This window comes from Arachis hypogaea, chromosome 11, assembly GCF_003086295.3.
Source record: "Arachis hypogaea cultivar Tifrunner chromosome 11, arahy.Tifrunner.gnm2.J5K5, whole genome shotgun sequence".
NCBI lineage: Eukaryota > Viridiplantae > Streptophyta > Magnoliopsida > Fabales > Fabaceae > Arachis > Arachis hypogaea.
Window position 1 is genome coordinate 117533260 of NC_092046.1, and position 24766 is coordinate 117558025.

The window sequence follows — 24766 nt, forward strand, 5'->3', positions numbered from 1 at the left end:
GTCCATACCTTTTCACATTAGTCTTGGAAGTACTCACAGAGCACATCCAAGAGCCTATGCCATGGTGCATGCTTTTTGCCGATGATATCGTCCTTATGGGAGAGTCAAGGAAATACCTAAATAAGAAGTTGGAGTTATGGAGAGAAGCTTTAGAAGTGTATGGTCTGTGCATAAGCCGTAGCAAGACGGAATATATGGAATGTAAGTTCAGTCTGAGAAGGGAAAACCCCAATATAGAGGTGAAGATTGGAGAAAACACCCTATGAAAAGTTAAAAGTTTTAAGTATCTTGGGTGCATCATACAGGACAATGGAGAGATTGAACAAGATGTAAATCATAGGATCCAAGCAGGTTGGTCAAAATGGCGGAGTGCATCTGGTTTTATATGCGACAAAAAAGTGCCTTTAAAACTTAAAGGTAAATTCTATCGCACCGCTATAAGACCGGCTATGCTGTATGGTACGGAGTGTTGGGCGGCTAAAGGGGAGCACGAACATAAGCTGAGTGTGGCAGAGATGAAGATGTTGAGATGGATGAGTGGTCATACGCGATTGGATAAAATAAGGAATGAAGATATAAGGGAGAAAGTTGGAGTTGCACCAATTGTGGAAAAGATGGTTGAATCGCGTCTCAGGTGGTTTGGACATGTGAGAAGAAGACTGATAGAACATCCAGTTAGGAGGGTGGATGAGATGGAAGATGAACAAAGGGCGAAAGGCAGAGGAAGACCTAAGAAGACCATCCATGAGGTGGTCAAACGAGACCTACATGTAAACGGTCTCTCTGTAGACATGATACATGACAGAGCACAATGGCGTCATTTGATTCATGTAGCCGACCCCACTTAGTGAGACAAGGCTTTGTTGTTGTTGTATTTGTAATCTATAAAAATATTATGTTAACTTTAAGAGTTAAATTTATAATTTTTTTATTTTAGTATACCATACTTATTATATCGTAGTTTATTTTAAATTTATTATTATTATTATTATTATTATTATTATTATTTAATTTTTAAAAAAATAAATTAATAAGCACATTAGTGTTTATTAATACACTAATAACACTATATATATTTATTTATTTATTTATTGGTGCACTACTACTATCCTTCTTGCCCTTTATCATTTCTAAATTCACACTATATTCTTATGTAGTATGGCTTCAACAAAGTGGAATTAATTACTACAACTTTAGGTTTATATGTTTTATATGTAGTCATTTGCTTTGATGTGAAAATCTATTCTTAGAATTGTTGCCTACTAGGGTTTAAAGTGTTTTACTAAGATTTTCGTTAGAGTAATTCATATTTTTAAAGTTGATCAAATAATCTAAACGTGTGACTGTGGTCAATTTCATGGCATCCAATACAATACAGACTAGATCTGGTCTAAAGAAAAGTTTGAATGAGGTGGAATAGGTGATTTTTGTCAATGCAAAAGTGATTAAAGAGGGAGTGGAGAGGTGTGAATGTAATTTAATTGGGAGATTATTAGCATATCGAGCCTTTTTTATTAGAACTGTAGAGTCAGCTTTAATCTCTATATAGAGAAAGTCGGCTGGCTTTAAGGTGCTAGACTTTGGAGGCAACATGTTTCAATTTTTCTTTGAGGATGAAAAGGAGGTTGTTAGAATTGAAAGGGAACTCCCTAGCTCTTCAAGAATTTTATTCTCAATTCAAAACAATGGAAAGAGGAGGAACCAATTGAAGAGGCAATGTTCTCACATGTCCCATTGTGGATACAATTTTGGGATTATCGGAGCACTATAAAACGAAAGAACTGGAGAGAAAGTTAGGAGGTACGTTTGGAGGTGTCTTGGATGTTGATATTTTTCTGATGAGAGAAAAGAAAAATAGAGTTATCAAAGTCCAGATCTCTCTAGATATTACAAAACAACTGAGAAGGGTTTTGAAGATTGCTGGCCCTAATGGTAAAGTGATAGAGGTGCAACTCTGGTATGAGAGAATTAGGGGCTTTTGCAAACATTGTGGGCAAATTGGTCAAGAGGTTAGGGACTACAATACTCATATAGAAAATTCGTTGAAAGGGAAGGTTAAAGAACAGGGCTAGGGTGATTGGTTGTGGGCAGAATCAGTGGGCAGAAGAGAGGACAGCCAAACAAAAAACATAATTCCAAACAGCACGCTTAGAGAAGGCGCAGGGCTGAGCATCACAAAAAAACCAACACCGGTTAGTCTTTTAAAAAGCTTTACTAATTTGTCAGTTGATGATTCACAAGTTAAAAGACTAGAGGCTTTGAAGAAAAGGGGGAGTCAAACTAGGGGAGGGGTTAGAAAAAACTCCATTAAAGATATTAAAAAATAAAACTTCTAGCCAAGACAATAAAGAAGTTTCAGATTCTGTTGTTCTCAAACAAATTGAACAATTTGAATTTGGACCTTTTCCGATTGAGGATGGAGGCAGCAAATCAAAGCAATCTAGAGGTAGGAAGATGAAGCTGAAAAATTTAGCTAGAAGAGGAGGTAATCAAGTTGCTAGGGTAAAAAAAATTGCAATAGTGGAAGGTGGTGATTTGATGCAGAAAAAACAGTGTCAGATGCAATTGGAACTTGCTGAGAGGGGAAAGGGTGCCAACCCAAAAATGGCACCCAATGATCTATGAAGATGATTATATGAAACTGTTGGGGTCTGAAGAATCCCCTAACAATTCACAACATGCAAAGGATTAGTAAATCTCATTCCCCCGAAGTAATGTTTTTATGTGAAACCAAAAACATTACCTCGATGGTGTGGGCTCAGGGTGGTAAGGCAGGTTTTACCAAATTTCATTGTGTTGATCCTAATGGTCTAGCTGGTGGTTTGGCGTTGATGTGGAGAGATAATGTAGATATTTAGATTCGAAATGAAAAGAATTATTTTATTCATTTTAAATTGAAAGATTAGCATATGCAAAGGGAGTTAGAAGTGGTGGCAGTGCATTTACATAGTGAGAAAAATCAGAGATTGATGTAATACACCATTTGAGTGGGTAAAAATCTTGTCCTTTAACTTTATTCGTCCACATGAATATACTTTACTAAAAACGGATGGTCAACTTAAAGCTCTTTGTAGGTTGAAAAAAAAAAGCGTTCCCTCCCCCCCCCCCCCCCCCCACTCTCCTTCCACCCCTTCTTCATTCAATAATGAAAGAAAAGCAAAGCTGAAAACTGAGAAGTGAAAACCCTAGTAGCCTAGCTTGCTTTCACGGTTCCACTACTGCCAAACAACTGCCGCCGTCCGTGGTTGTCCGCGGCTTCCTTATCCATCATGTCCTTAACCCCCTGTTCGTTCTGTTCTGTCTCGGCTCAGCGTCTATCCTCCCGCGGCTTCTCTATTTGTGCTGCTCGCTGTCGTCTCGCTGCCTTCGTGTTGCTCTCCATCGTCTCACCGTCGTCCTCCTCTTCGTCGCACTCATCCCCTGTCGAAGGTTAGTGGCAGTGTTTACTGAGCAGAATAATACGTTTTTTTATTCTCTGTTCTAAACTTCTAATTTCTGAAAGTGAAATCATGGATAAGATTACAGAAATTTTGTGTTTTTGTTGAAATTATTGATAAAAAATGGCTTTGCTATGCTACTGCTATTTTTGAATTTTTGTTGATGATTTATTGATTTCAGGATTTTTGTTGATTATTTGTTGCTGTTTTTGAATTTTTATTGAAAATTTATTTGATTTTTGGCTTTATTACGCTATTCGTGTTTTTTGTTGTGTTGACGAGAGTTGTTGCTTTTTGAATTTATACAAATACTTTTCCCTTGTGGAAGTTTATGACAGGAATTGTGTATATTATAATTCTTTTCCAATGTATTCTAGAGGCCTTTGCTTCAAATTTTCGAGCCAATATTTCTGACTTGATTAGTTTATTTGTTTTTCATCCCTTGTAATTGTTACTTATATCTATGAAGAAAGAAGAAAAATGCATGACATGTTTTTAAGTTATGCTGATTATCAGTGATTATATGTATTGCATGTTTTTGTTTGATATTAATTAATATTATAAGATTTAATTTCTTTGTGCTATCTTTCTAAAGATGGTTTACACGATTCAATTTATAAATTTTCACCATCATCTGAAAACACATTTGATTGGATACTTGAAAAATATTTAATAATATCAATGTATTAACTATTAAACAAACATGTTCTGCAATATATTATAGCAATAAATATGTTCTATAATTTTTATTGTGTTGATAACTTATTGATTGTTTTTTATTGTGTTGATGAGCGTTGTTCTATAATTTATTTATTATTTTATTCTAAAACGATTTTTTTTCGGTTGAACTACGATTGAACCAATTAGATCAATAAACCAGTAAACCAATAATTAGAGCGGTTCGATTACTGATCCAGTTCTCAGAACTTTGGTTTGTAGTTTAAAAAATACCCTAACATTTTATTATCTTAATTTTATATTTAATGTTTGAAAAAAAATATTTTTCAATTCAAATCTGATAAATTAGTAATAATTTAACTAACTAATTTGGGTTAATCGAGTGGTCAATTCACTCGTCCGCTTAAGCAAGTGTCGAGAATTCGAACCCCACCATATACTATAGCAACTTATTAGCTAACATTAAATCTTTAAATTGAATTCAGATCCCCTATCGAACTAGAAAATACCATTTTCAACCAAGAAAATAATAATTTAGCCTTTTTATTTGACTTAGTCTCTACTACTACGTCGTCTTCTACCTTGTCCTTTAATGACCGAAGACTTGAGCGGAAACTGAACAGAAACTGGAGAAGAGATGGAAAAGTATCTCACTCCCATTTTTCTCCCTTGACATTCCTACTATCATTGCAAAAGTAAAGGGAGAAAATATTTAAAAAGGACACCACTCATATAAAGATGATCAAAATAATTTTTTTTAAGTTTTATTAATAATAAAAGTATAAATTATGAATAAAATTGAAAATCTAAGAGAAGAAATAACTATATTAATGATTCTAACTAATATTAATTTAAACAATACTAAATTTTTTAAATCAATATAAAATATTTTTTAATTTCAATTTCACAATAAATTTTATTTAAAGAATTCAAAAATAAATAAAAATTACTGGACTAAAAATGATACAATTAATAATAAGAATTAGTACTTTAGTATATTAAAATATAAATCTTAAAAAATTAGAGTAAAGAAAAAAATATTAAAAAAATTAAAAAATTGTAAATAAAAACTCAACTCGTAAAAAAATATTAAATTCACAAAAAAAATATCAAAATAATAATAATATAAAAGTAAAAAAATAATATTATAAAATTTATAAAAAATAATAAAAATAAAATAATCTTCTAATAAAATTTTTGTTAAAAATTTAAATTTTAAATAAATTAAAATTAATATTAAAATTAAAGTAACAATTTTAAAAATATAACAATACCTTTTAATAAAGATAATACTTATAATTTATAACTTTTTTCAAAAATACATTACATAACAATATATTTAATAGATGAGATCAAACGTTTTTATGTTTTTGCCTGAGTCTCTGTCGTTTAAAAATTCACCTAAAATAAGTGAAACCCTCATTTTTATTATTCTGACTCAAAAGTTATTTCAACCTGATTTTTCTACGCATCAAGATATATAGCATTTCTTGTGATAGAAATTGACAACCATCTTCTAAGTGTGGACACTTCGAGCGGGTTGGTGCCAATGATAAATGCTTCCCCTTTAAATTTCATTGTCAAATGTACGTCAAAGAACTTTGAACAGAATTTTCCAGAGGCTCGGCATAGAATTATTGCCAAACCATCATCAATTATATATTTATTTATTTATTTCACCCACCGTTGGCATTTGCCTAACTTGCTTAGCCGAAAAGTGATAATCTTCCAAGAGAAATTTATAAAGCCCAAGAAAGACAGTTTGGAATGACCCAAAATAAGAATGCAATTTGCATAGTCCACTCGTATTCTTCCAATTTTTGGCAATGATGATTCATTAGAATAGACTAGCTAGTTAGCCATTTTTTAAAATAATCACATAAATATGTCTTCTCATAAAAATAATAATTAAAAACTATTAAATAATTTAACATGTTAAAATATGTTCATAGCATACATTAAATATTAAATAATACAAACAATTGTTTCTAACATATTTTTTTATTATTAGATTACTTAAAAGTATTTTTTTTTTTTTTGCATTTGAAATACAATAAATTATTTTAAAATGACTTTTCAATTAATTAAAACATTCAAACATAAATTAATTATTTTAAAAAGTAATTATACAAATTAAATAAGAGTTATTAAAATAAATTTAGTTATCCAACCATTTCCAAACACACCCTAATATAAATTCCATCTCACAACTAATAAATTAAATGAGTGATGCATACATATCATAAAAATAAATCCGTAAACCTTTAATGTCAATAAGTGGTTTTTTCATATAAATTCAATAAAGTGAGTTACATTTTAAATTATTTGAAAGTTTGATTTCTTTGGATATCTTAAGAAAAGTGATAAGTTACGGTGAAATTCGAAATTATCCAAAGGCACCACTAATCAGATATGAGAAATGAAATAAAAGTTAATTATCTTATATTTTTTTTATGACTTTTTTTATATCTGATTGATACTTTGATAGTGCCTTTAAATAACTTCGAACTTCATCGAAACTTATCACTTTTCTTAAAATATCCAAAAAAACTAAACTTTCAAATAATTCAAATGTAACTTACTTTATTAAATTTTTATAAAAAAATCACTCATTGGCATTAAAGGTTTACGGATTTATTTTTATGATATGTATGCATCACTCATTTAATTTATTAGTTATGAGATGAAATTTATATTAGGGTGTGTTTGGAAATAGTTGGATTTATATTTAGTATATATAATGGAAATTGAAATAATTAGTGTATAAATTAAACTTCTGTGCTGAAGATGTTATTTATTATATACGTTTATAAGAAAAACTTTTTTTTTTATAATTTTTAAAACTTGAACTTAAAAAAATAGTTTAAAATTAATGAGTGTTTATCATGTTCACTAATCAGGATGGTGAAATTCTCAAACATTATATATCATAGCTTTATGGCGTTGTCGTTACTTACTACATTGGTCCCCCTCAGCAACCCACTCAAGAACTTGTAATAGGACATATGCCAAATATTTCTTGTTCATTTTTGCTCGTGAGAATTGTGCGCTTGTTCGTTAAAGCTACTGTTTAATTATGGACGGCTAAAAGGTTTTATTTCTGAAAATGTTTGGGTTTTTTTTTTTTTTTTACACTTTTAGTTAATATTAACTGTTTATTTATATTTTTTACCTTTTTTTAAAGATATATATGATAAGCTACCAAATCATATTCAATTTGTGAAAGTACTTATAAACATATCTCTCACTTTTGGTAATGACAAAAATAATTTTAAAATATATAAAATACAACAAAAATAAAAAAAAATATTTTTTAACAATTATATTAGGTGCAAATTAAAGCATCCAATAGTATAAAATATATTTTAAAATATAAAATATATGCACATTGAAAATAAATTAGCTGTTTGGGACTAGTCCATTATATAAGATTGAGCCTAATGTCATTCATTTTGTCTCTTAGGCTATGTGACAGAATTACCAACTTCTATACCAGATATTTTCAGAGCATGACGGTTATAAGGGATCCAAGAATTTAGGGATAGTAGGATGTCCACGATCCCTGGAGAGACGCATAAGATAACACCAAATATATACGGAGGGGCCGACCTCTCCAGAGGTAACTACCTTACCCTAATACCCTTTAGCTCATTAACTGTCACTGATTTGGACGTTGAAGTGACCTTGCAGAGGTTTGAGGAGGCCGTGACCTAGGACATCCTAAGGGAAAGAAATGTCAGGGCAGACTTTTTGTCCAAACTAGTCAGCACGAAGCCAGAGTCGAAAAACCAATCACTCATATAGGGAACGGCCAGGAATCCATCTATCACTCTGTGTATAACACAAGTCGGTTGGGACAACGATTCAATGTGGATGGGCCCGATCCATCAATTTATCGAAACGAGCACACTTCCCAATAACCCGGCAGAAGTGAAGACACTGAAATGAGAAGTTGCCAAATATACAGTCATACAAGGATAATTGTATAAAAGAGGTCTGCCCTAACCTCTTCTCAAGTGCCTGCTCCCGGATCAAGCGGAGTATGTTATGAAGGATGCTGCAGACATCATGTAGGAGGCAAGGCGTTAGTTCAGAAACACGTTAGAGTAGGGTATTGTTGGCCAACAATGATGAGAGATTCCAGCCAGCGAGTTCTTGAAAAAAGTGTGTCAAATTTCAGAAAAATGCAAACTTCCATAAAGTACCTGCTGAAGAACTGAGTTCTGTTCTGGCCTTCCAGTCTTTTTCCTAGTGGGGGATTGATCTTTTCGGACCTTTTCCCATGGCCCCGGGACAATTGAAGCATCTTATCGTGGCCATTGACTACTACACCAAATAGGTGAAAACATAGCCCCTGGCAAGTATCACGACAGCCAATTACCATAAGTTCTTGTACAGGTAGGATGTCACAAGGTTTGGAATTCCATAAGTCATGGTGTCGAACAGTGGAATCCAGTTCACCAATAAAAAGTTTAGAGAATTCTTGGACGAACTAGCTAGGGGTTAAACAATGTTTTTCTTTTGTAAAGCACTCACAGGCCAATGGTTAGGTTGAAACAGTGAATAAAATCATCTTGAAGGGATTAAAAAAGCATTTGGATCAATGGTAATGATCGTGCACAGATGAGCTTCCCTCAATACTCTGGTCGTATAGAACAACCACACAATTTGCTACCGAAAAAATCCCTTTCCGGCTCACATACGTTGTGGATGTTGTTCTTCCTGTGGGGTGGTAGAGCACAGTCCTATGATGCTCGACAACACTGATGAATCGGCAGAAAAGGACTTGGTAGATGAGGTATCTGAGCTATGACCCACCTATCAGAACAAGCCCTAAAGCAGCAAATTACCCTAAGATACAACCAGTCGGTGAAGAAGAAAAGCCTTGAGCAGGGGAAAGGAAACTCTCCCCGAAATTGGGAAGGTCCTTATTGGGTGAAGGCCGTGTTGGGAAAAGGAGTGTACAAGTTGGAAAGGTTGGATGACATAGAGGTGCCGAGGTCCGAGGACATGGAATGTGGTTAGTCTGAAAAGGTTTTTGTCTTAGAATTAGGCTAATTACTGTCTTTTTTTTAACTATGTTTTGTTATTTTTATTTTTTTGTATGTTCCCATTTTATGTAAGATGAATTGGTAAATAAAAAGGGATAATGTTTCCTCTCCTTGGGAACCATTAGGGCAAAGGAAGGTTTTAACGAGGTCCTAATTTTCAATTGTTATAATTGTGTCACTTTAATTTGGGTGCGTCTTAACGATAAACAAATGTACTGCTACCTCGGGAACTGATTAACCCGAAAGTCAAGAATAAGCATACAAAACAGAGTTTATTAACTCTACAGTATTGTACATCATCCCAGCGGGCAACAAATCTAGTTTACGAAATGATAAGTCAACACAACAGCAATGACGGAGGAAAAATGTCGGTAAAAATTTTCACAAAAATTTTCGCGTTGTAAGTATAGTCTAAACCGACAATTAAACCCCAATCAATATTTAAATTGTTTGTCACTTAAGCAAATTCAATAAAATTAACCGAAGTATTTAAACCTCGGGTCGTCTCTCAAGGAATTGCAGGGAAGTATGGTTATTATTGGTTATGAGATTGTATATTTTTGGGTTTTTGAAATAAGGAACAAGGAATGTAAATAACAAGAAAATAAAATAACAACTAAAAAAAGTCTTAGCAAGGATTGATAATTGGAATTCCTATCCCCATTATCATAGTCACTTCTGATGGTAATTGCCTTTTGCGCTCACTTAGTTAACCTCTAACAATTGAAGGTAAGTCAAGTGAGCAATTCAACTTGAGTTCACAAGTCCTAATCAAAGACTAGAGTTAGTGAAGCTCAAGCCAACTAGCAACTTTCAATCACCAACCAATAAGAGACTTTGACAATTCAAGAGTCTCCAAATTACTCAATCTAAGTTAAGAACATAAAAGCTAATTTAAAATCCAACCAAGCATTTTATCAAACACTTGGTAGCTACAAAATAAAAGCATAGAAAATTAATAAGAGATAATAAAATCTAAACAACTAATTGCAAGGAATTAATAACAACAAATGAAGAAAGAAGCAATAACCATGGAAAACAAAATTGCATTAATATGGAAATTGAATCTAACATCGAGAATTCATAAACTAAATTGAAAAATAAATACATCAACAAGAGAAGATAAACTAAGATGCTAGAATAATATAATGTAGAATAGAAACTAAAATAAAGCAAGATGAAAATCTGAATTGGAGAAGAAATAAAGCTAAAAATCCTAAAACCTAGAGAGAGGAGAGAGCCTCTCTCTCTCTAGAAAACTACATCTAAAACCTAAAGTTGTATGAATGAAAGTGTGAATGATTGAATCCCCATTCTAGCTCCACTCTGCAGCCTCTAAGCAGTGTTTTCGGGCCTAAAATTGGGTCTAAAATAGCCCAGAAATTGCCCCCAGCAAATTCTGATATCTGCAGCACGTGACGCTTTGTCACGCGTACGCATCGGTCACGCGTACGCGTCGCTAAACGAATCCCTTATCACGCGTACGCATCATCCACACGTACGCGTCGCTTGTTTCCTGCATCAGTCACGCGTACGCGTCGTCCACGCGTGCGCGTCGTCCACCAGATTCTGAAATACCTGATTTCTTGTGTTCCTTCTACTTTTGTATGCTTCTTTTCCATCCTCTAAGCCATTCCTGCCCTGAAAAATCTGAAATCACTTAACACACATATCACGACATCGAATGGTAATAAGAGAGGATTAAAAATTAGTAATTTAAGGTCAAAGAAGCATGTTTTCAATCATAGCACAAAATTAGGAAGGAAAATATAAAACATGCGAATTCTATGAATAAGTGTGAGAATAATGGATAAAATCCACTCAATTCAGCATAAAATGTACCACGAAATAGTGGTGCATCAAATCTCCCCACACTTAAACATTAGCATGTCTTCATGCTAAACTCAAGAGAAACTATAAAGGAGTGAAGAGGAATGGTATAATTTATGAATGCAACCTATCTATATGAATGCATCTAAATGCAAAAAGCTTTTACCTACTTGGTTAAAAGTAAATAAATCTTCCAAAGACAAATATGAACCGAATTCCACTAATTCAAATAAAAAGATGAAGTACAAGTAGACGTGCAAGAAGAAAGCTCGTGAAAGCCGGGAACAATGAATTGGGCATCGAACCCTCACTGAAAGTGTATACACTCTAATCACTCAAGTGTTTAAGGTTCGATTCTCTCAATTCTCTACTAACCTTGTGTTCTAAGGCTTGCTCTTCTTCTACCAATCAACAAAAATTTAATGCACAAATACACATATCAAGAGGTCTTTTAAGGGTTGTAATGGGGTTAGGGTCAAGGTATGATTGTATTTGGTCAAGTGGACTAACATCTGAATCCTTAATTAACCTAAACTTTCCACCTAACTTAAGACAATCCATATAATCAAAATACAAAACCTAACTATCCATTAACCATCTTTTCCACATATTCATGCATTCTAATTTTGAATATAGTACATATGTATTGCTATCACCATTTTGTCCCCTTTGTATTATTTTATTTTTTTTTCTTTTTTTGTCTCTTTTTTTTTCTTTTATATATTTTTTTCTTTTATTTTTCTCAATGCATATGATTAAGGTATTGAATGCATGAACATGTCCTCAACATTCTTTTCACATTTTCACAAAGAAGAAAGTCTAACATACTCAATTCCCAAACCAAATGTTTCCCAAATTCAACTTTCCCACACTTAAATCATGAGCACTCTCACTAGTCTAAGCTAACCAAGGACTCAAATGAAGGACATTATTGTTTTCCTTTTAGAGTTAGTGATGAGCTAAAGTAAAGAATAAATGGGGTAAAAAAGGCTCAACATTGGTTTGCAAAGGATAATGAAAGGGTAAGGCCATATGGGTATGTAAGCTCAGTGAAACAAGACCTCAATCATATAGGTGCATGCATACATCAAACCATGAAAATATAGAATTAAGCAAGACAAAGATCACAATTTTAGAGAGAACAACACACACCAAAACAAAGTATTAGTTGATAAAATGCAACCAATCAAATAGGTTTAAAATCTCACTGGTTTTGTGTGTTCGAGCTCTAAAACCATGTTCCAAATTAAAATCTTCAAACAAGTTCAACAAAAAAGTTTAATTCAAATTAGTGAAATGCTATAAAATAGTTTCTTGGAAAAGAATTTATCATTTCAACTAAGTAGTGGTAGAATATGCACAAAATCCAACAAACATGCAATCAATCATGCAAATGCAACAATGAACTAACAAAGAAAATTAAACATTGGTGTTGAGACAGGAAGTAACTAACCCACGGAAGTCGGTATCTAGTTTACGAAATGATAAGTCAACACAACAGCAAGCAAGAATAGAAGAATTGAAGTCAGGAGCTAGCAGGTGCACTTGAGCCTTTAAGGCCTCATTAGTCGTGGAAATGGTATCACGAGCATCTAACACCAACTCTTCCTTTTCTTCAAGTTGGCGGCCTCAGTGCAAGCTATCTATGCTAACTTCACGGCCGCTATAAATTTCTTCTAAGTTCTTCAGCTTCTCCTCCACTTTGACAACACGACATTGCGCTTGGAAAACTTGCACTTGTAGTTCAGTCTCCTAGTCCGATAAGCGCTAAATCCAAGGTGTAACATCAAGCCAAGGCCGAGTCTATCTTCCTGGTGATGACAATTGACTGGAGAAGCTTCCGATACGCCCATTTGGCCTGAGTGACGAGGTCATAGTCCATGAAAAATTCTTCAGTGCCTGAAAAAAAGTGGGTATAGATGAAGTAGTAGCATCAAAGTGCTTCCATTCTCCCTTGAGGGTCAGTAAGAAAGGACGACAATCCCATACCTATCTCACCTTAAAGTATTATTCTTTAAAACCGTGAAATGAATCTTTGAATATCCAAAGATCTTTCAATTTTGCATTACACAGAAGGAGAATACCAATTTTTATGTTTGGCCTCCCAGGTTGGGTTGGTAAGAAGGAAAAAATATAGAAAGACCCCAACTATGATGGAGATCTCTAAGTATTCACAAACCAACTCAAAGCAATGAATAACCGCCCAGTTGTTCAGGTGCAGTTGAGATGGAGGGACCTATCACCTATTCATAAGAGATTGTACAAAGCTAGAAAGTAGAAGAAGGAGTTCGTTGTAAGGTCCCACATCGGTTGGGGAGGGGAACGAAGCATGCTTTATAAGGGTGTGGATACCTCCCCCTAGCATGACGCGTTTTGATGAGTGAGTGTGGGGGCTTCAGCTATCATCCCTATCGTCAAAGGCAAAACCATGAGACCTTGTGTGCCAAAGCGGACAATATCGTGCTAGCGGGTGGTCTGGGCTGTTACAGATGGTATCAGAGCTAGAGCCCGGATCGATGTGCCAGTGAGAGCGTTGGGCTCCCTTAGGAGGGTGGATTGTAAGGTCTCACATCGGTTGGAGAAGGGAACGAAGCATGCCTTATAAGGGTATGGATACCTCTCCCTAGCATGACGCGTTTTGACGAGTGAGTATGGGGGGCTTCGGCTATCATCCCTATCGTCAAAGGCAAAACCGTGAGGCCTTGTGTGCCAAAGCGGACAATATCGTGCTAGCGGGTGGTCTGGGCTGTTACATTCGTAATGTTTAGATAGCAGATCCATAGCTATTTGGGGACTCGTGGCTCCTTTATGTTTAGATAGCAGATCCGTTCTTGATTGTTGGGAAAAATGAGTTCGTAATGTTGCTCCTCGGGGCCACCTTCACAGATGGCCCCGCTGTTGCAAAGCTCTTAAAGATCTTCTTCGATAAGCCAAGACGGTGTTCCCATTTCATTGGATGTGCACAAATGGTACCGTTCCAGAACACCTAAGGAGGGGAACACAAGACCAACTTGTCATACCTATAGCGGGGACACCACCTTTGTTAGTCTTGCTGGGACCCTAATCAATAGAAATAATGGAAAAATTCCACTCATCCTAAATTCTATTCAGAATCACCTACCTATTTCATCCTAACAATCAAACATTCCTCCCTAATGAGCCAAAAAGCAACAAAACAATGCAGCAAAGTCACAAAGAACAAAAGAAAAATTTGCATACTTACGTTGCAGTAAAGGAAAATGATGAAGAAAGAATGAACGATGAAGGTTGTTATACCATAAATGGAAGCAATAAATGGAAAAACAATTGTAGGGAGATTTGGAAAGAAAAGAATCCAGAAGAAATTAAAACTGATCTTGTGTTTTTAGGAGCAATGGTAAAAGGGAGGAGTGAAGATGGAAGCAACTCTCACTCATAGAAGTGTGAAAGGGCAGGGGCATATCAACTTTTCAACTACTAACGTGCGTGTGAGTTGAGGCGATGTTCTTGGGAATCGTGAGAAACGGTAATGTCCCCTCATAAGTGTGAAGCAAGCAGAGCTCCTGCGAGGAGGCCCGACCTACAAGAACACCAGGAAACATGATCCACTTAACCTGATTGGGCCCAATGTCCTCCATATGGTCTCTTAGCTATGTGGCAGAACTATCAACCTTCGTACAAAATATTTTTAAATAATGATGGTTACGGAGTGTAACGACCTAGCTCTCGGTAAAACGGGACTCCTTTTGAAGAAACGAAACTTTTTCTTGAAGAAACAGAATTTTTCCAGAAGTTTAGTGAAGTAGGCGCCTCTATTGCATCATCATTGAGTAAGCAAGCACCTCCACTGCATAGGCGCTGCATCATCATTAAGAACACACCTTTATTGAGCTAAGCAGGCTGATAGAGAGGATCATGATGGTTCGGAAATTTAGCAAAACAATTTCTTTGTTGGTAGCATAGTCCAAACCAACAAATAATCCTCCCAATCAAAGTTTAATATTTTTAATTAAACCGAGAGTAGTTAAACCTCGAGTCGTCTTTCCTAGGAATTAATGCCAACAAGTGCATAATTTTGGTTGTGAGAAGCAAAGGGGTGTTTTCAATAATAAGGAAGCAAACAAATAAAGAGATAAAAGAACTAGACAAAATTGAAATTAATAAAGCAATAAAGGAATAAAAGAACTATGTATGTAATATAAACAAGTAATGCTATAAAGTGATGGAAAAGTAGTTCAAAACATAAATGAAACCTTGAGTTGGGATGAGTTATGGAATCCCTTCCTTGCCATAACCACAACTATGATAATTATGATGGATTAATCTCACTAAGTCAATCCTCACATCGGAGAGTAAGTTAAATGAGCATAAGTGTTCTTAACCCACAAATCCTAACTTGCTTGCTAATTACCTTAGCAACAAATTAGCGTTAGTGGGAACAAGAACAATTAACAACCCAAGAATTATCACTAAATATTGGATATTATGGCTCTAGCAATCTATACACTCATTTCCCCCAAGTCAAGGGGTGAAAATTACCCCATAATCAAAATTAGCATTTCATCAAACACATAGAGGGCATAAACATAAAATATGGCAAAATTGGGAAAATCATGAAAGCTATGAAGCATAAATGATAATAAGCAACAAAAGCAACTCAACAAACATAAAATAAGCATCAAACATAAAATTCATAAACCAAAACTCAAAATTGCAAAAATATGTAAATGTTGACAAGAGGCATGAAAGTGTAAGGAAGTGTAGAACAAGCAATATAATAAAAGAGACAATTAAAGGGATACTTACAATGTAAATTTCCAAATCCAAAATCAACTTGAAGTGTAAAATTCTACAAACCCTAATTAAAACTCTAAGAGAGAATTACCTAATCTACACTACTCCTACCCCTACTATGTAAAACTATGGAAAATAAAATCTAAGTCCCAATGCCTTCATATGAGATGTTTCCCCCTTCATATAGTTCTTTATTTCAGCCTCAAGTTTTCAGAAATGGGCCAAAAAGAGCCCTAAAACGCGAGTGCACGTGCATTTTTAATGAAGGCGTGTGCGTCCGCACACTCTGCGAAAAATCTCAACCTGTGCGTACGCACAGGAGGTTGTGCGCACACACACCAGGCGATGCTTGATTGGACGTGCGACGTGGCCCACGCACACGTGTGACTCTAATTCAATGGTTGTGCGTACGCACGCATGTCTGTGCGCGCACACACTAGGCTGAGCTCTTCTCCTTTGTTTTCTTCATGTTTTCTCCCAATTGCATGCTCCTCTTCCATTCCCACCAAGCCATTCTTGCCTCTAGGACCTGAAATCACTCAACAAACATATTATGGCATCGAATGGAATAAAAGTGAGATTAAATTGCTCAATTTAAACACAAAAACGCATGTTTTCACAATTAGGCTCAATTTAGGGAGAAAATACAAAAGTATGCTATTTTGGTGAATAAGTATGAGTTTATGTGATGAAATCCATCCAATTATAGCCAAAATATATCATCAAATATGGGTTTATCACAGGCACGTCAACAAAGTCACAAAAAACTGAGTTTTTGAGCCACTTCAGCTAGGTTTCGGTATTGAACTCAGTTTGATGAGTTGGACCCAAATCTCGAGAAAAAAATAAAAATATAATATTATTATTATATTATTATTTTATTTATTTTAGTTAAAACAGAGATCAGTTTAATAATATTATAACCAGACTCAAAATCTACTGATAAGGGCTAATGCTGGTACTCTCTAATGAGTTTAGCTATGCTAATATTTTTAGATATTTTATCTCCGAGATAATCATATTACTAGTGTCATTTATACCAATAGCTCATATAATTACCTCTAGGAGTGTAATTACTAGTGATCTAATACATCTAGCTTTAGTAATTATCTCTTTGATGATATTTTAACTTAAAAACTAGGTGACTAAGCACATTAATGCCACGACTCACCCTCCAAATGACACCACCAGCTTCCTATCTTCTTCTTCCAGCCGAGATGTCTTGAGAGAAAAAGTTAGAAAACCTCCATTGATATCCAAGCATCAAGGTTTGGTTTCTTGAGCTCTAAAACTCCCAAAAAAATCTCAACCGATTAAAGTGTTCTTCTCTTTCTTCTCTTCACAACCATATCAGTTTTCACAAGGTAAGTTGAGGTCTGATAGCTGTTCATCTTCCTTGGATGGTTCAGCCATGGTTAACCATGAAAAACTTATTGTTTTTTATGTTTTCTCTTAGAAACTCTTGTCTAGGAACCTTATGGACCAAGGAATCATCATTTTTAGCAAGAGAAAAGTAAGAAAATCTCTCTCTATTCCATGATGAAGGTTCGACCTTCAATGTTCTATTGTTAAAAAGTTTGTTTTGATTAAAAACTAGGTGAAAAAGTGAACTAGGAATCACTTAGAAGGACTGATTTTTGTGGTTTATTTAAGAGGTAAGGTTTGATAAAATTATTAATGATTAATTATTTTTGTTGCGTGATTGTTGAATTGATGTTTGAAACTTAAAATTAGTTGGTTATATGTTTGATTTGTGATGAAAATTTGGTGTTTAAATTCTTGACAATTTGATTCTTTGTTGGAACCGAACTGTTGGCAAGCTTAAAAGAGACGGTTTTAAGCTTGAAACATGAGGGTTTTCATGTGATATTGGTGGATGGAGTTTAAGGTTAAAAGAAACTAAAAAGTGGTAATCGAAAAGCTTGAAAAACATATTGAAATCAAGGTAAAAGTCATGATGAAACATGGTTAAAGTTCGATTTTTCTATATAACATAAGCTAACTGATTTTTACATTAAGGATACAATGATAAATAAGTAAAAGATTGAGGTTAAAAGAGTAATTTCAAAACCTAGGGCATTTTGGGTATTAATTAAAAAGTTCAGGGACAAAATAAAAATGTCATAAAAAGTGTACCAAAATATAAAAAATATTGGGGCAAAAATATAATTATAAAAAATTTAAGGTCTAAAAATTAAAAATATAAAAGTGTTGGGGTCAAATTATAATTTCTAAAAGTTTAGGAATAAAATATGATTAAATAAAAATTTCAATAATAAAATAGTAAAATATTATTATAATAATGATAATATTAAAGTACTAATAATAATATAATAATAAAAAAGCATAATGGTAATTAATAGTAAAGACTAAGCATAAAATAGTATTTTTTAAAAGTCTTAGAAAGACAACGTAGGACCCAAAATCTTATAATTTTCTTCGTAAAACTCTTAAGGAAGAAAAGAACTGAGAAGATAAAGAAAAAAGAAAGATATTAAAAAAGAAACAAGTTACTAATGATGAATAAAGAAAGTTTTCAGGAATACACAGCTAGTGAAAGCTGCACTTGTAAGCTGAGATGAAGGGTCGCTTACAGTGGATATTGATACAAGCATGGCTAGAGTGCCACACCTATAAAGCAAAGATTTCTTACAGTGAATATGTGTGGATACATCGGTTAGAGAGAGCTGTCTTTTAAGACAAGGGTGCTAACAGTGGGTATGCCAACTGGAAAGCCATAATCGGATTAAATGCCGGGTAACGTCGGGAGCAGGTATGTAATCGACAAGTGAGCTCATGACCTTCACTAGGATAAGACATGCATCATATTTGGTTGCGCATCTTCCTCTGTTATGCTTTCTGTATATATATATATATATATATATATATATATATATATATATATATATATATATATATATTGTATTTTATTTTCTGTATTTTTTGTTTGCAATCTGTTTCTATATGCTTTATTTGTTATTATTTTGTTTTCACTGTTATGTCCTGCTTTCTGGTAATAATAAAGGATCAACAAACTTAACTAAAAACCCCGACCTTACTAAGGACTTTTCAGTTCTTACCCCTTCTCTTCCCTTCAGATGGAGACGGGAGTCCTCTTCTACGAGTTTGATCATCCATATATTTACGAGGATCTGGTATTCGGGAGTTATTATGTTTATGCTGCGGACCATCATATATGTCTTTATGCTATGTGAGACCTCCCTTTTTTACACTCGCTTGATAGCCCAGATTTTGACCTAGATACACCGTACGAGTTTTCATTGTCTTGGTTACACCCCGACACGCCGGGGAACCCTTTTTCTGATGGTCCTGGATACCCTTTTCCTGCTCAGCCGGTGAATCAGGTAGCACCTGAGCCTGATCCAGTAGATGCGTACATACCTGAGTTTGACCCAGCTAATGTACACGTGCCGGCTATACCTCTCGAGTGGGATTTACCTATGGAGCCGCTTATTCACCTTCTCCACCTGTATAGTTAGAGGACCAGTATGTGCTTCTGGGAGAGGTACTCGCACCAATATATGCAAATGGTCCTATTCAGTGACAGACCTAGAAAATTTAGCAGTGGGGGCAAAAATATAATAAAATTTAGGTACATATATTTTTTTTTGCTTTCTACGATACCCAACAAGTTAAGGACTAATCCATCGTGAATTTGAGTTTCATTTAACAGTCTGCAATTGGCCTGCAATGAATTGCTACACATATGAGATAGAATTCGAACTCCCAATACTTACTTAAGTGGACGATTAAGCTATCACTTGACCAATCCAAATTAGTTTAGATATATTTAAAATTTTAAATGAGAACTATCTATACATATTGATAAGAACTAAAAATATATATACAATCACTTATTATAATATTTAAAATAATAAAAATATAATTTCATACACACAGTATAATATTCAAAATAATAAAAAAAATAATTTATAATGACTTTTTTTATTTTTAACATGACTAAATATTATTTTTTATATATTTTTTAAACAATTATTTTACTTTTTATTATCTCATATTTAATTGTCAAATCTACTTATTATAGTCTTTGTGGTATAAATAAATTTTTTAACCAAAATAATTATAGTATATTAACATATAGATAATATGTTTTTTATCTTAAATATTTTTTAGAAAATTACTAATAATTTTAAGTTATATTTAATTAAAAAACTAAATTTTAATTTAATTATCAATTAATTAACTACTATAATAAAATTAATTATCATTATTTTTTGAGTTTATTTATTTATTTTTTTATACTAAATCAAATTTAACAAAATATTTTTTTAACATGAAACACACAAAAATGATTTATATTTTATTTTAGGACAAACATAATATAACAAGTTATATATGAGTGTAAGTATTAATTTTTTTTTAAAAAAAAAGTTTGTAAAAAAAATGCCCCCTCTTCTTTAAGTGTAGGTCCGTCCCTGGTCCTATTTATATAGACAGGAGCAGTGGTAGCAGCTCATCTGGTGAGACTGAAGACATTTTAATGGCGCCAGAGGAGGAGGAGGAAGAAAAGGATCCTGAGAAGGAGTAACTATCGTCAGGGAGTGACCATTCTGCAAGTGCATCTCGGGAACCTGCCTAACGGCAATATATGACCATGGACAGAGATCGTCGGTAGCATTTTTTTGTTAGCACAACCCAAAGATTATGAGTGTTTAGAGTTGCTAGGCTAGCTGGGTGCCAATTTAAAGGTTTTTTCTATGGGCCAGGCCTTGGGATGTCATATATTTGTATATATACATATTTACTAATAGTGGCTATGACAGGGTGTAAACTAACTGGGTTTGTGTATGACGTTGTACATGACGTATATTGTGAGTTTGGTTATCTGCTGCTTTAGTTGTGTTTAAATTTCTGTTGACGCTTGTTATGAATGGCTTGCTATATATTCCACACACGTTTTAAAAAGAAAATTACCCATAAAAATGATAACGTTTTAACAAGATAACATCCTCATATAATATATTATTAGTTACAAAATAAAAAAGCAAATTAGTAACACTTGACTTCTAGTATGATCATGAACCAGGAATTAGGTTGTTACATGGAGGGGCCGAAATTTAGGTATAGTGGGACGCCCACGATCCCTGAAGGGACCATAAGATGACACCAAATATATAGGAAGGGACTGACCTCCTCAGAGGTAACCATCTTACCCTAACACTCTCTACCTCATTACTTAACACTAATTTGGGCATCGGAGTGACCTTACAAATAACACTCTCGCTGCTTTATTGATGACATCAGCGTTTTCCAGACTAGAACGAGAGGTCCCATCTTCAATAACCTAAGGTACATATAACATTTTTTTTATATATAGCATTTGGTGATTGATTTTGGTATATATATCGACATTTCCTGGACTTTAGTAGAATACATTGTAGTTGAATTTGGTAACTAATTTCGGTGTATATATAACATTTTTTATAAGTAGAAAAAACTTTTATATTAGCAAACTACTTATATATATGATCCAAAATTTTATAGAAAGATTTAGATAAATATTTAGAAGGTACATACAAAAAATCGAATAAAAAATTAATATCTATAATTTTTTATTTTTCAAAAATATTTTTAGTCATTGACAAAAAATAAAAAAATTATTTAATATAAAATTACTAAATTTTAAGAATGAAAATATCTCTATTTTTTTAAATATTTTCAAAGAATTACGTAAAAATCTAATCTATAAAATATTTTTTGCGAATATATTTATTGTTTAATATTTTTATTATATTTAAAATATTCTAAAGATATTTTTATCTTAACAAAAGTGAAGAACATTTTTGTGAGGGTTTTAAAAAATCGAGGATGTACATTAAAATCTTTATCTATTTATTATAATTGAAAATAATATATAGCAACAATTATATCTTTTGAGATTAGTGAAAAATAAGACTATAGCCAATAGGCTGAAACTAGTTTTACCAGATGTTGTGGGAGAGTTTTAAAGTGCTTTTGTGTCGGAAAGGCTTATTACTGATAATGGTCTTGCGATTTTTGAATGCTTTCATTTTATGAAGAAAAAGAAAGAGGGAAGCAAGGGTTATATGAGAATTAAGCTGGATATAGAAAAAGCCTATGATAGAATTAAGTGGCCCTTCTTCATAGGGGTCTTAAAATCCATGGGATTTTCCAAAAAATGGATAGATCTGATTTGGACTTGTGTAAGTTCAGTTTTCTTCTCTGTGCTGATTAATGGTTGTCCGACAAAAGAATTCAAGCCGGGGAGGGAAATTAGGCAAGGAGATCCTCTGTCTCCTTACTTATTTATCCTTTGTGTGAAAGTGTTTTCAGGCCTTTTGAAGCGAGCTCAAGAGAGGAAAGCAATCCAAGGCATCAAAGTTGCAAGACTTGCCCCGGAAGTCACACATTTCTTTTTTGCAGATGATAGCATAATTTTTTTGAGATTCTTAGACCAGAGTATACAAGCAGTGATAGAGATCCTAAAAGACTACCAATTAGCATCAGGCCAGAGAATTAATTTGGATAAGTTGGAGATTTCCTTCAGCCGAAACGTGTCTCCTACCAAACAAATGCTTATTGAAGACTGGATTAACATAAAGGCAGTGGAATCTCACTCAAATTACTTGGGACTCCTAACATTGGTGGGGAGATCCAAAAAGCAGATATTTGAATTCGTCCAAGAAAGAACTTGGAAGAAGCTAAAAGGTTGGAAAGAAAGATCCATATCCAAAATGGGAAACAAAGTTCTCATCAAATCAGTTGCTCAGTCTATTCCTACGTATATAATGGGATGTTTCCAGATTCTAAAAAGCTTATGCAATCATCTGGAGAGAATGATTAGCAATTTCTATTGGGGAAGTAAAGAGGGAGAGAACCATTTATTGGGTGGCTTGGAACAACATATGTAATCCAAAGGAAGAAGGAGGCCTAGGATTCAAATGTTTTGAAGGTTTTAATCAAGCGCTTCTTGCAAAACAGGGTTGAAGATTAATGTCAAAGCCAGACTCACTGGTTGCGAGAATTTTAAAGGCCAGGTACTACAATAGGAAGAGGTTCATTGAAGCTGAGAAGGGCAATAATCCAAATTTCACTTGGAAGAGCATTTGGGGTGCAAAAGAGGTGCTGGATTTGGGTGGTTTATGGAAAGTTGGTACAGGCAGGAATATCAAAATTTGGGAAGATACATGGCTTCCTAATCAAAACGGGTTCAAGGTCTGGAGCCCCAGAACTTGTTTTGAGCAGGAAGCTACAGTGGATAACCTGATCAACCAGGAAGAGAATACATGGAAGCAAACGCTAATTCTACAAATTTTTCTACCTTTTAAAGCAAACCAAATTCTCGCACTCCCTATTGACATGCAGAGACAAGATGATAGATTTTATTGGAAGTTCAGCAAGAAAGGAGAATATGAGGTTAAGACTACTTACCACATAATTAGAGCTCACAACCGAAGCCAACAACTAGGTACCTGTCCGAAAAACCAAGAAAAGGAGAAGTGGAAACAACTGTGGAAGATGAAAATTCCTCCAAGATCTCTGAATTTTATGTGGAGGTTAATGCACAACTCTCTGTCAAAAAAGACAAATATTCAGAGGAGAGGAATTAATTGTGACCTGATCTGTTCTAGGTACTCAATGAGTAGAGAAGAAAGTGAAGCTCACCTTTTCAGAGATTGTGACTGGGAATCTCGTTTTTTGTTCGTGTCACCTTTTAACCTCCAAACAAAAGCTGCCGCTGGAATGCCGTTGCTAAAATGGGTATCGACAATTCTAAACCAAATTGAAAATGAGAGAAAGGGGCTGTTCATTTGTTGCTTGCATGGCCTATGGCATAGTAGAAACAAACTCCTCTTTGAGAACGAAAATTTGCACCGGAAACAATTTTGGAGAGAGCAGCCATCTCTTTTGCAGAAGCTCTGCGTCCAACAAATTCATCACCATCGATTCAAGAGCCACCTCCAGACAGTCAAAGTCTGAGTGGGTGGAGAACTCCACCACCAGGCAGATACAAAATTAACGTGGATGCGGCTAGCAATAATGGAGTTAAGGGAGAAGTAGGTGTGGTCATTAGAGATTGTAATGGAGTTGTTGTAGCTACTGCCACGTTGGAAGTGGCTCCTACACTTTCAGTTAGAGAAGCGGAAGCATTTGCTTTCTACCAAGGAGTGAATATTGCAGCCCAAACTTGTTTCTTAGAAATAGAAATAGAAGGAGATAATATAGAAGTAGTCCATGCTTTAAATTCTAATAGCCCATTCGGTGGGTCTTTTGATACTATAATCTTAAATTGTAAAGCTCTTTTGTTATTTTAGGTTTTACAAGATATCTCACATCAAGAGAAATGAAAATAATGTAGTTCATTCTCTTACAAAACTTGCTCTAACAAGACCAAATTTAATGTGGCTGGCACCTATAAAAATTTGTAACTTGATCTATCTTGATATATTGAGCCAACTTCTTTATTAATCATAATCATTAGTTTTCAAAAAAAAAAAACTGTTAACTAAATAGAATTGTAAAAAAAAGGAGGGGGGTAGAGAACTAGAGATCATGATGAGCAGTAGTTATCAAATGAGAAATTATACATACTAATTCTTTTTTTGCAACAATAAATTCAATCCTATGGCAAAGCTCCTTTCAGTGATTCCTTATCTACAATTTAATTATAAATAAACTAATTAAAGATCGAACTTTTATGATTCCCTTAGCTTTCAACAATTTTTTAAATGTTCAACTATTATTATTATTGCCTATTATTATTATTATCCTTTAATTTGAGACTCTTCTCTTACGCTGGACGTACGTGGCTCAATCAATACATGCACAAATGTATTGGTTTAATTTATGAGTTGAGTCTTGTCTTCATAACCGACTAAAGTTGCACTTCACTTGATTTATTTGATTGCGACCAAATTCAATCGGTAAAAAGCAACAATTGTCCAATAATACACGTACGTGGCCATTTGTCTATTTTCTTGAATATACAAAACA

At 34.0% G+C, this 24766-nt stretch overlaps 1 long non-coding RNA gene across 3 annotated transcripts in view; it reads left to right on the forward strand.

Moving 5' to 3' along the window:
* The first annotated feature begins 16928 nt into the window (after nucleotides 1-16928).
* The window catches only part of LOC112722427 (uncharacterized), a 31699-nt gene continuing 23861 nt past the window's right edge, over nucleotides 16929-24766 (forward strand). The window contains exons 1-6 of one of the 3 annotated variants that reach the window (XR_003812341.2): nucleotides 16929-17133; nucleotides 17226-17282; nucleotides 17367-17424; nucleotides 18310-18542; nucleotides 20219-20951; nucleotides 21056-21311. This is a non-coding gene — a long non-coding RNA (uncharacterized lncRNA). Of the gene's footprint in view, nucleotides 17134-17225; nucleotides 17283-17366; nucleotides 17425-18309; nucleotides 18543-20218; nucleotides 20952-21055; nucleotides 21312-24766 lie in introns of those variants that run through there. The other 2 variants (XR_003162668.3, XR_011867674.1) reach the window with 2 other exon arrangements.